The sequence below is a fragment of the Danio rerio genome, chromosome 7 (genome assembly GCF_052040795.2).
Source record: "Danio rerio strain M-AB ecotype USA chromosome 7, GRCz13ab, whole genome shotgun sequence".
In the NCBI taxonomy this organism is placed as follows: domain Eukaryota; kingdom Metazoa; phylum Chordata; class Actinopteri; order Cypriniformes; family Danionidae; genus Danio; species Danio rerio.
The window spans coordinates 58,952,673-58,965,725 of record NC_141027.1 but is presented as its reverse complement, the minus strand read 5'-3'; positions in this window follow the sequence as shown (position 1 = coordinate 58,965,725).

Sequence of the window (13,053 nt, the reverse complement as noted above, 5' to 3'; positions counted from 1 at the left end):
GCCACAGTACAGCTACATGGCAACTCATTTTTATTAGAGTATTAGTAGATGGTTAAATTGGGGTTAGGGTTATGTTGACATGCATATGTAGTCGGTTTCTTGTAGGCAGGAGAATATCTGTTGGTGCAGTAGATATTAAGCAGTCTAATAATACTCTAATGATTATTAGTCCGCATATAGTTGCAATGTAACTTATAGTCAAAAAATTTACAATAAGGACCATCAAAATAAAGTGATAGCAAAACTTTTCCTTTGCGCCAGTGTTATGTGATATCTTCAATGCATGATTACAGCATAACATTTTCCCAAAAGAATGGAATGAGTCAAAACTGTTCGCCGAAGAAAGCAAAACCTGGTTTTCCAACAGATCACATGAATTAGTTATGTTCAAAAGTGTTGAAATGAATCCTCAGAGATGTCATTCAGGAAGAGTGAAAGATCATAGAACTGCTTTATGGAGAATAAATCAATGATTTGATTCAGATATTGCAGCGTTGATGTGATGCACCTAATAATAACCTAAAAATTGATATATGTGCCGTTTTGTTGTTTTCACTCGAACATTTGACAAAATTGATTATTGTCAACTTTTGGATTCTATAGCTGACTTGCATGTCAGACGTTGCCTTTTGTTCATTCATTGTGAGGAGCTATCAGACTGCTTTCTATTTCCAGCAGGTGTTTCACTTTTTTTTTTTCATTTTCATAAACTGTCTGCCTACTTTGGCAGTCTCTGTCAAATATGCTGATGATCTAAAAATCACAGAGCAATTAACGGCATACTTGCCAGGCTCTCTCAGAAGGCCTTGAATTCTGTTGTAGAACCGAGAAAAGATTTTCCATTCATTCATTTTACTTCTTACTTGGTTCTCCACAGCTGAATGTACCATCAACATCATCATCCAGCTTATGTTTTACACAGCAGATGTCCTTTCAGCTGCAACGCAGTACTGGGAAACACCCATTCACATCAGTTTTAACTAGAACTAAACCAGCAATATATCAGCACTCTCCTGCCTGCCTGATATGCTGGATTTTTCCACAATCTAGAATATTGTTATGGCTTTTTATTCGTTTTAATCCATGTTATGCATCTTTGGCACAATCATAATAGTAAAAATCGCTATAGAAAAAAAGATGAATTGAATTGAACATGTTTGCTTTTACCAGCCAGATCTCTGCCTAATCCTTTGTGGTAGATTGTCTTGATGTCAGCCATGTGCTTTGAGCTCTCAGCCTGTGTAATGTGAGAGCATAATTTGCTGCGGTGGATCTTTCTTCAAAATGAGAGAAAATTGTTCACTTCATCCCCACCCTTCCTCGGTGCTCAGACTGCTTGGGACTGGAAATTCATACAGAGACTAAAGTGTAAAGCGGTGTATCTGTCAAAAATGAATGTTCCCCAATACTGTGATCCTGGAAGTACAACCACAATGCACTTTCTGGAGAGTTTCTTTGCCTGAACTATCTTTTTTGGGGTTAGTTGGTTGTAACAGAGAAGTCTCTATCAGTAGCTACATATAAATGTTGCAATTTATAAATTTGTTTTATTTTTTTTTAAAATAAAACGGTGGTGCAGTGGGTAGCATGATCGCCTCCCAACAAGAAGATTCTGGTTCGAGCCCTGACTGGGTCAGTTGGCGTTTCTGTGTGGAGTGTGCATGTTCCTCCGGGTGCTCCGGTTTCCCCCACAAGTATTAAAGACATGTGCCATAGGTGAATTAAGTAAGCTAAATTGGCCATTGTGTGTGTGTGTGTGTGTGTGTGTGTGTGTGTGTGTGTGTGTGTGTGTGTGTGTGTGCGAGAAAGATTGTGTATGGGTGATTCCCAATGTTGGGTTGTGTCTGGAGAGGCATCCACTGCATAAAACATATGCTGGTTAAGTTGGCATTTCATTCCACTGTGGCAACTCCTGATTAATAAAAGGACTAAGCTGAAAAGAAAAAAAATTAATGAATTTAGCACATACAGTTGTCAGTACTTTACTGTTTATATGTGGTGAATTCATGTTTATTGCTATGCCATATTGTGGCCATTTGAATGCTTTGTTAATGTAAATAGCAAGGTGTCTTCTACTTATTTTAAGCTTGATTAGCCAGATGAGTCAAAAAATGTTTTTGTGTACCACGTCAGCCCGTTTGTGGAGACCGAAGATACCAGTGACCCTACCTGCAACTCCATCAAGGCAAAGACATCAACAAAGCACTTCAATATATTTAAAAAAAAAAAAAAACTTTTATAACATTTACAATACGGTTCCAGGAGTTAAGTTAGGGGTAAAATACATCAAGGAGGTTTTTCGCGGAATTAAGGACGACAGGCTTATTGGCAGTCTGATTCAAAGCTGTTGTATAAGACTGAGGGTCCTTTATTCTGCAAAATCAACAATCCTAAATGTACTTTTCCTGCCTATTACATGGCTACTTGCCACAAAACTAAAAAAAGTTAGATACAAAATGATTTTTTTTTCTGATTCGTAATAAGTTATTATTTTTTTTACAGATATGGAAACAGCTGATGGAGGATACACTAACATGTACATTATTCATTCACCAAATGGTGCCAAACAGACAAGACATACAAGCAAATACATATAAATTTTGATGTAACTACTATTACAGTATAGGTATCTAACTACATTTTATTAGGTGCACCTGTTCAACTGCTCGTTAACGCAAATAAATCTAATCAGCCAATCACATGGCAGCAACTAAATGAATTTAGGCATGTAGACATGGTCAAGAAGATCTGCTGCAGTTCAAACAGAGCATCAGAATGAGGAAGAAAGGTGATTTAAGTGACTTTAACCGTGGCATGGTTTTTAGTGCCAGACGGGCTGGTCTGAGTATTTCGAAAACTGCTGATCTACTAGCATTTTCATACACAACCATTTCTACGGTTTACAGAGAATGGTCCAAAAAAGAGAAAATATCCAGTGAGCGGCAGTTCTGTGTGCACAAATGCATTTTTGATGCCAGAGGTCAGAGGAGAATGGCCAGACTGGTTCCAGGTGATAGAAATGCAATAGTAACTCAAATAACAACTCGTTACAACCGAGGTCTGCGGAAGAGCATCTCTGAATGCACAACACGTCCAACCTTGAGGCGAATGGGCTACAGCAGCAAAAGACTACACTAGGAGCCACTCCTGTCAGCTAAGAACAGGAAACTGAGGCTGCAATTCACATAGGCTCACCAAAACTGGACAATAGAAGATTGGAGAAACGTTGCCTGGACTAATGAGCTAATTTCTGCTGCCACATTTGGATGGTCGGGTCAGAATTTGGCATCAACAACATGGCTCCATCCTGCCTTTTAACAATGGTTTAGGCTGCTGGTGGTGGTGTAATGGTGCGGGGGATATTTTCTTGGCATACTTTGGGCCAATTAGTACCAATTGATCATCATTTCAATGCCACAGCCTACCTAAGTATAGTTGCTGTCCATGTCCATCCCTTTATGACCACAGTGTATCCATCTTCTAATGCCTACTTCCAGCAGGATAACGCTCCATGTCATTAAGAGCAAATCATCTCAGACAGGTTTCTTGAACATGACAATGAGTTCACTGTTCTCAAATGGCCTCCATGGATGCCAGAACTCAATCCAATAGAGCATCGTTGGGATGTAGTGGAACGGAAGACTCACATTAGGGATCTGTAGCCGACAAATCTGCAGCGACTGCGTGATGCCATCATGTCAATCTAGATAGAATTCTGAGGAATAATTCCAGTACCTTGTTGAATTCATGGATTAAGGCAGTTCTAAAGGCAAAAGTAGATCCAACCCGCTACTAGTAAGGTTTACCTAATAAAGTCACAGGGAGTGTATAATTACTACAAAGTCATCTTACAAAGACATATCTGTTTTGTCAATACTTGATTCTAGAACAATATCCAATAAGTTGTCTGTGCATGATAAATACCTTGTTACAAATATCTGTTTGTTCTCTATCCGTCCTTTGTTTGTAACAAAAAAATAAAAATAAATACTCAATGCTTAACTAAACAAGACTTGTCATAGCATCTACACATTGTTGCTTTTCTGTTGGCTTAAAGTGTTTCTGTTGTCCTCATTTGTAAGTCACTTTGAATAAAAGCATCTGCTAAATTAATAAATGTAAATGTGATTTTACTTTGCTTCTATTGCCCTAATTTTTATGTCACTTTGGATAAAAGTATCAGCACAGTGAATAAATGTAAATGATAAGTTAGATAAGGGAAGATCATTCCTGATGGCAGAGATAACGCAGCAATTCCTCCAGTTAATCTAGCACAGTAGTTAATCAGCAACTACTTTACATGGTGAGTTGGCCAGATCTGCCTAATTTAAAGATTGCAAAAACCTTCTGCAATGAAGCGGTCAAAGTGGAAATTAAGATATGTGTTAAAAGCTGTACTAGTTGAGGCAGTAAGCAAGGTCAGGGCAAAGTGATTGATTTAAACAAGGGGTGTAAAACTCAGGGTGTGTCTCAATCAGCTCCCCTTGCCTCCGAGGTTGAGGATCAGTAGCTTGTGTACAAGAATTTGAGCACCAGTGAAGACAGTGATGAGCTTGGTTCATTACACATTGGGATCCTGAGTGTGAGATGAGAACAGTTTCATTGTACAACATCAAAAACAAAGAGCAGAAGTAAAGTAAATTAAAGTAAATTATATTTAAATTAGATAATTAAACGTAATAATAATAATAATAAATGTTTTTCATATACCAGCACCATTTCAAACAGTAATCAATTTTAAATGTTTATTTGATTGTTCTTTACTGATTTTGAAAATTGAATGTCGTTTGTCTTTATGTTTGATGATTTAGTTCGCATGATTCATGGGAACATAGTGAGCATTGAACATTTCTACATGGTCTTTATCAGGTAACACAGGCAATACAAGAAAAGCTTACAGTTTTTCTCAGTCATTTTGGTGCATTTCTCACAACACTCTTCATTTGCACAACAGTTAATGCATTTCTCAAAACAATTAGTCATTTGTGTACATCAAAGTAGCAGTTTCTCATTTCTTCAACAAATTGCAAATGCTTTTGGACATGAATCAATTGCTCCCATACAACTCTGATGTTTTATAACATTATCATTTGCTTATGTTATGTAAGTCAAAATTAAAGAGCCCATATTATGGGTTTTTGAAAATGCTCTTCCATGTAGTGTGTAACACAGCTCTAAGTGAAGTGAAATATCCAGCTAAGGCTTAAATCTGTAAGTGTACAGTGTTTAAAACTGTTGATTCATCTATAAGAGTCGACTCATAGTGCTTCAAACGAGTCGTCTTGATAACAAATTAGGTGTTTCGCCATGACGTGACAACGAAACCAAGTAGTTGCACGCGCAAACTTAGGAGATTTGAAACCAGCGGCCCCGCCCTCTACCACAGAAAAAGCCACAAACACGCCGGTCAAATGAAGTGGCAATGTGCAGATGGATATTATTGTCTACTGATGGACTGTCAGAACCTGGATCAGTTTCTTCCTCCATTTCTCAAGTGTAAATACGTGCGATTAAAGTTGTTGCCTCGTTTACTCCAGCTTGCAAATGTATTTAGTTGTGATTTGTTACTTATAACCACGTGTACTTTATCAGGTAAACTTGCTATATTCTCATATGGTGTGTAAAGCCACGTTAAATACGTGACTCATGCTGTTTTGTTTACGGACCTCCGTAAAGGAGAGTAATGTTCAATTCAATTCAATTCAGCTTTATTTGTATAGCGCTTTTCGATATAGATTGTGTCAAAGCAGCTTCACATAAATGGTCATAGTAACTGGATCAGGGTAGTTCAGTTTTTAGTGTTTAAGTTCAGTTCAGTTCAGTTTAGCTCAGTTCAGTGTGATTTAAAATCATTACTGAGAGTTCAAACACTGAAGAGCAAATTCATCGATGCATAGCTCTACCAATCCTAAACCATGCGAGCCAGTGGCGACAGCGGAGAGGGAAAAAAAACTTCACCTGATAGGAGAGTGAAGAAAAAAAAAAACCTTGAAAGAACTAGACTCAGTTCGGCACGACCATTTTAATTTCTCCGCTGGCCAAAAGTCTTGTGCAGAGCTTCAGTCACCGCGGTGGAGGCTGGAAGCTGGCCTCCGCGAAGACTCATCTGTCCCAGGAGCGTCACTGGAATCAGACTCATGGTCTCCACTCCCCATGACCATCAGGGCAGCAGCAGCTCAGGATATGGCCTGGTCCCGGATATGGAAACCTTGGGATCATCTCGTTGCTGGTCTTGGATCCAATCAGTGACTCCGCATAATCTGAGGACCTCGGGATGAGTATCCCCAGGTGGAAAAAGAGGATAGACAGAATAACTAGCGTAGCTGCTGTTCATAGTGTATACAAGCAAGATGCAGAAGCCTGTGTGGAACCCGCTAGGTGATGCATTGAGTGTATGCTTTACTAAACAGATAGGTCTTTAATCTAGTTTTGAACTGGGAGAGTGTGTCTGAGGCTCAGAGGTTATCAGGAAGGCTATTCCAGAGTGTAGGAGCCATAAAGGAGAAGGCTCGACCTCCTTTACTCGATTTTGGTATTCTAGGTACTACCAGAAGCCCTGAGTTTTGAGTGTGTATGTGTGTGCGGTGTCCTCCCCCTCCGAGGGTAATGCGTATGTGTGTGTGCACGCTGTGTCCTCTGAGGAGGAGCAAGTAGGTATCGGGCAATGTATGTGTGTGTGTGTCTGTGAAAGAGCAAAGTGTGACAAGCTAGGAGATCTCCTCGCCAGTTCTTGGAGTTTTTGCTCAATAAAATAGTTAGTCGTCTGTATTTTCAAGTCCATCGCCTGTATTTACATTCACCCACTGCTAGCCAAAATCCACGCCTTACACTATGAAGTGTGTATGCACTGTAACTTATTTTATATTGTTGATTAGCTGCAGGACATTTCACTCTGTCTCACTTTGAAGGCAGTCAGTACTGACCAATCGCAACAGGCTGCCATCGGTCCAATCAGCGCAGATTACCTTAGCCCTAAAGAGGGGTTTCGGAACAAATGAATCACTGGACAATTCATATGGGAGTCACTGGGATAATTAGGTAAAAATAAATGCAGATTACAAGATAATAAAAGTGATTTTTGACCTTGCATGCATATTAGACTGTTGTTGGAGACCCTTACAACCAAAATAGGACCGTATTTCATGAATAATACGGGCTCTTTAACTAAACTTGTGAATGCTGAATAGTCATTCCATATAAAACTAATAGTCCTCATTTCATCACGAGTCATTACATTAAAAAATGTTGAACTAGTTGTCAAAATCTTTAAGCTAATTTTATAAAAATCTTTCTTTTTTTTTCTTTTTCCTGAAAATGTCTTATTAATTGAACAATTTCATGAATGATTTACAGACCTGAAGTGTCACCAAAATCTGACTTTTTTGCATTGGAAAAATGAACAAAGTAAATTGTCGTAAAGAAAACATGACAAAGCCACTACACTATCTTGTTCATAAACAACGGTGTCAGGACTTTTTATCTTGATGATGCTGACACTTCGTTGCCATCAATATTTGCTTTTGAGGAATAAGCTGTCTATTTTGAGCAAGTGACACGCTTTTGCAGGTTATCAACAAGGTTTTGCAGTTTGTTCTAATTGTTTTGAGAAATGCATTAACTGTTGTGCAAATGTAAATATTGTTGTGAGAAATGCAACATAGTTACAGAGAAAAACTGTAATATACTGCATATATTAACTTTTTAGGGAACAAATATTTCAGTGCACTGGATGAATTTTGCAATTGAGACAACCCTTAAAATGGCTCCTTGAGACAACCCTTAAAATGGCTGACACCTTGATCTGCCCTGACTACTGAACATAGGAGGTGATAGAGACACATCAGTCTTGGGTGCAGCTAGAAATTTGGGTCCTATGAAAGGATATTTGAGGTTGGTACCTTAAAGTGCGTGAGCCCTTAGAATTATTCCAACTTAGGTAACTAGGGAAGTTTGTGTCTAAGTGTGTGTTTAAAAGTGAACTGGAACCCAGCCTCTGTTTGTCGTTTCTTTCTCTCTCTCTCTCTGTTCTCCTGTATCTGCTTTCAAATTCTCAGGTTCCGTCTATTGGACGATTCATCCGTCAATCATTTCCTCTTTAGTTACGTTACTTTGACGTCAAATCCAGTAGGCAAATACCACACATCATAAAACCGCATGCCAGACCCCTCACCTTCCATTCTTGTTCCTCTTGTCTCTCTTGTTTCTGTTATTGCGTTGCATTAAAAAGAAAAACCCTGTCTAACTGTGTGTGTATTTGTTGTTGCCCGTTTCTGTGTGCACATTATCCGTCCATCGTTCATATCATTCCATTTCTAATTTACGTTGTTTACGAGGCTTGGATGAAGCAGACAGGTAAACAAGTCACGTGACATACATCTTGCAACACATAGGACTACTCTTGTGTTTAGTACATCAGGTTAAGCCTAGTTCCCCTTCGGGGGGAACTCCAGCACTATAAGTGGATTTGATTGTTAAATCCACGCATTGGGAGGTTCGGTTCAGAAGCTACTCGTCTGAAAGAGTATTGAACGGGCCAATTAAGAATGAATTGGCAGCGCAAGCCTGCGCAGGTGAGCGGCATAAGCAATCAACTGAATATATAAGCTCACCTGGCGCCAGCAGACGCTATCCTTTTCGCTTCAGAGACTTTTCTGATCGAGCTTCATGAGGGTTCCTCCTGCTGTCTACAGCCACTTCGAGCGAACGAGTGTCTCCCGGTCCAGAGCGAGTCCACGCAGCGGCAGATGGTCGAGCTGGGTTTCTCCCTTGCCTGGCGTCCCTTTGGGTCCGGTCCTCCAGAGCGGTGCGTATAGTTGCAAAGCATCCTAAAAGAGCAACACAGTCGTGCAGCACGTCCTTTTCAGGACGGCGCTCCGACTGTGCGTTTCTGGTTGCGGGGGTTTCCTGGCTCCGGATGATGGGCACGATCACTGCATTACATGTTTGGGGGTTCAGCATGTTAATGTGGTGCTCGGGGGCGGTTCTTGTCGTCACTACGATGCCATGACCGTCGCGCAGTTGAGATCGCGGCAAACTCTCGTGAGAGAGCGAGCCACCCCAGTCGCCTCCTGTTCTGCAGCGGGCGCTCGGGCAGATCTGAGGGTTCCAGCGAGAGATAATCCGCCGCCTAAGGGCTCGCGGACCTCTCGCTCCTCTAAGCGCTCCATCCAAGCTTCGGGCGCTGGGAGTGATCCGTCTAATCAGATGGTAGCTCTCACGCTCGCTGTCACCGGAGATCAGATGTCCTCCGCGGCATCGGAGGGTGGGCTTTCATTGTCCGACGATGATCAAGAGGGGCGTTCCCTTCTTCCCGGCGACGCACAGTAGGCTCACGCGGTCTTAAAGAGCACTTTTTTTTCTGCTCGTGCTGCGTGTCCCTCTACCCTCACCACTCTTGGTGGTGGAGCAGCCAGGGGGTATGTGGCGATTCCTCAGGTTGAGTGTGCGATGGCGGTTAATCCGCGCAGTGCCTCTTCTTGGCGGGGTCTGCTTCGTCTCCCATCCAAAGCCTGTGAGTTTTCGGCTCCCTCGGAGCTAGAGCTTACAAAGCTACAGACCAGGCTGCATCCGCCTTGCATGCGATAGCCACCGTCCAGCGCTACCAAGCGCAGGCGCTGGCCGAGCTGCACGAGGGTGGGTTCAACCCAGGCTTATGAGCTTCGCACCGCAGCCGACTAAGCTCTTCGGACTACTAAGTCTGCTGCGTGTGCTCTGGGGAGGACGATGTCCATACTAGTGGTCCAGAAACAAAACTTGGTTGATATGCGCGAAGTTGACAAAGTCCGCTTTCTTGACTCGCCCATATCCCAAGCTGGTCGGCGACACAGTCTGCAAATTCACCCAGGAATTCGAGGCAGTGAGAGAGCAGTCCGATGGGTGATGTCTAATCGGCGGCCCCGTAAGCCCGCTCCGCCCGCCGTGCCATCCATACCTGCTCCTCGCCGAAGGCGCCCGCCTACGAGAGCTGCACCGCCCCCGCACTCGCCTCTGGCGAAGCGAGCGCGTCGAGCACCTTGGAAGCAGGCCACTCCCCCTGCCCAGAACGCCGCTAAGTCTGGCAAACGGACCGCGAAGCGTCCCTGGGACAGGTCATCTGGAGAGGAGGGAACTTGCTCTTTCCCCGCTAGAGGGCGGGGCGCCATTTCCAACGGCACTTTTTACTGCCATGAAATGAAAGGGCACTTTTCCACTTCTCCTGAGGTGACAGCCCGAAATCTGCCAGTTTGAGCTCAGCTCTCTAGCTCGTAGGTTCGGTGCACTCCGCCAGTGGCTCACGGGCACTGCAGGCCCTGCCAGCCTGGGACGCGCCGCCTCTCAGCTCGCAAGGTCTGCATGCTCCGCCAGCGGATCACGGGCGCTGGGGGGACGGTCTCCCTTCTCCCAGCCCCCAAGCCCCCCCTCCGGAGTTAGGGTGCGGAGCCAGAGCGAATCGCTCTCCTCCAGCTCTTCTGTGGGACCCTTGCGCTCCCCGGATCAGCACACCCGCTCCGCGCAGGAGTCAGGGTGCGGAGCCAGAGCGAAAAGCTCTCCTCCAGCTCTTCTGTGGGACCCTCGCGCTCCCCGGATCAGCACACCCGCTCCTCGCTGCCCCTCCGCGGGTACGTCAACGATTGCTGCGATGACGTCATTAGCGAGGGCTCTGCCTGCCTGGTTAGCGCGGGCCAGCCCCTCGCGGTGGCTCATACGCACGATCAGACTCGGCTACGAACTACAGTTCTCCAAACGGCCTCCCAGGTTTACGGGCGTGTATTTCACCAGGGTCAATCCCCTGTCCGCCCCTGTCTTGCGAGAGGAGATTGCTGCCCTCCTGGCGAAGGGTGCAATCGAGCCGGTACCTCCAGCCGAGATGGAGAGCGGGTTTTACAGCCCGTACTTCATCGTACCCAAAAAGAGCGGTGGGTCACGGCCAATCCTAGATCTGCGCGTTTTGAATCGCTTCCTTCACAAGCTGTCGTTCAGAATGCTTACGCAGAGGCGCATCCTCCGATGCGTTCGTCCTCAGGATTGGTTTGCAGCCATAGACCTGAAGGACGCGTATTTTCATGTCTCCATTCTTCCACGCCACCGTCAGTTTCTGCGGTTTGCGTTCGAAGGTCGAGCATGGCAGTACAAGGTCCTCCCCTTCGGGCTCTCTCTGTCTCCGCGGGTCTTCACCAAACTCGCGTAGGGTGCCCTAGCGCCTCTGCGGCTTGCGGGCATCCGCGTACTCAATTATCTCGACGACTGGCTGATTTAGCCCACTCTCGGGAGCAATTGACTGCGCACAGAGACGAGGTGCTCCGGCATCTCCGCCTATTGGGGTTGCAGTTCAACTGGGAAAAGAGCAAACTCGCCCCGGTGCAGAGGATCTCTTTTCTCGGGATGGAGCTGGGCTCGGTCACCATGGTAGCGCGCCTCTCTGGAGAGCACGCTCGCCTGCTGCTGAACTGTCTGAGGGAGCTCGACAGCAAGTTAGTGGTCCCACTGAAATATTTTCAGAGGCTCCTGGGGCATATGGCTTCTGCTGCGGCCGTCATGCCGCTCGGATTGCTCCATATGAGACCACTTCAGCACTGGCTTCAAGATCGAGTTTCGAGACGCGCATGGCATGCGGGCACACACCGAGTCTCTGTTACTGCGCTGTGCCGCACCCTCAGCCCCTCGTTCCTGCAGGCCGGTGTGCCTCTGGGACAGGCGTCCAGTCATGTTGTTGTTTCGACAGATGCTTCCAGCACAGGCTGGGGAGCCGTGTGCCGCGGGCATGCAGCTGCGGGCCTGTGGGTAGGTGCCCAGCTGCATTGGCACATCAATCGCCTAGAGCTGTTGGCAGTGTTCCTTGCTCTCCGCCGTTTTTCTCCGGCGCTGGGGCAGCAACACGTGCTGGTCAGGACGGACAGTACGGCGGCAGCAGCGTATATCAACCGCATGGGGGGTATGCGCTCTCGCCGCATGTCTCAGCTCGCCCGCCGTCTGCTCCTCTGGAGTCACCCGCGGCTGAAGTCGCTGCGCGCCATTCACATCCTAGGTATGCTCAACCGTGCAGCCGATGTGCTCTCACGGCAGCAGATTCACTCTGGAGAATGGAGACTCCACCCCGAGTCTGTTCAGCTGATATGGGCGCGATTCGGGGAGGCCCAGATCGATCTGTTTGCTTCCCCCGAGAACGCTCATTGCCAGTTGTTTTATTCCCTGACCGAGGGCTCTGTCGGCACGGATGCACTGGCCCACAGCTGGCCTCGGGGCGTACGCAAGTATGCGTTTCCCCCAGTGAGCCTGATCGCGCAGTTAATGTGCAAGGTCAGGGAGGACGAGGAGCAGGTTTTGTTACCGTCTGGCACCCTCGTCCCGATCTCTGGAACCTCCACGTGTGGTCCATAGACGCGAGGAAGACTTAGGTAACCTGCCGCCCGCGGTGGTTGATACCATCACTCAGGCTAGAGCCCCCTCCACGAGGCGCGCCTACGCCCTGAAGTGGAGTCTATTCACTGAGTGGTGTGTCTCTCGCAGAGAAGACCCCCGATCTTGCCAGATCAGTGTTGTGCTCTCTTTCCTTCAAGAGAAGCTGGACAGCAGGCTGTCGCCCTTCACTCTCAAGGTTTACGTTGCTGCCATCTCCGCTCACCATGACGCGGTGGCTGGCGGCACCGTGGGAAAGCATAACCTCATCATCCGGTTCCTCAGAGGCGCTAGGCGAATTAATCCAACTCGCCCCCCTCTCACGCCCTCTTGGGATCTCGCCCTCGTTCTCACAAGCCTGCGATTTGATCCCTTCGAGCCACTCGATACAGTATCTTTAAGATTTCTGTCCCTGAAGACAGCTCTGCTGGTCGCGTTGGCCTCCATTAAGAGGGTCGGGGACCTGGAGGCATTTTCGGTCAGTGACTCGTGCCTGGAATTCGGGCTGGGATTTTCTCACGTTATTCTGAGACCCCGCCCGGGTTATGTGCCCAAAGTTCCTACCACTCCTTTTAGAGATCAGGTAGTAACCCTGCAAGCGCTGCCCCCGGAGGAGGCAGACCCAGCCCTGTCCTTACTTTGTCCAGTTCGCGCTCTGCGCATTTATGTGGACCGTAC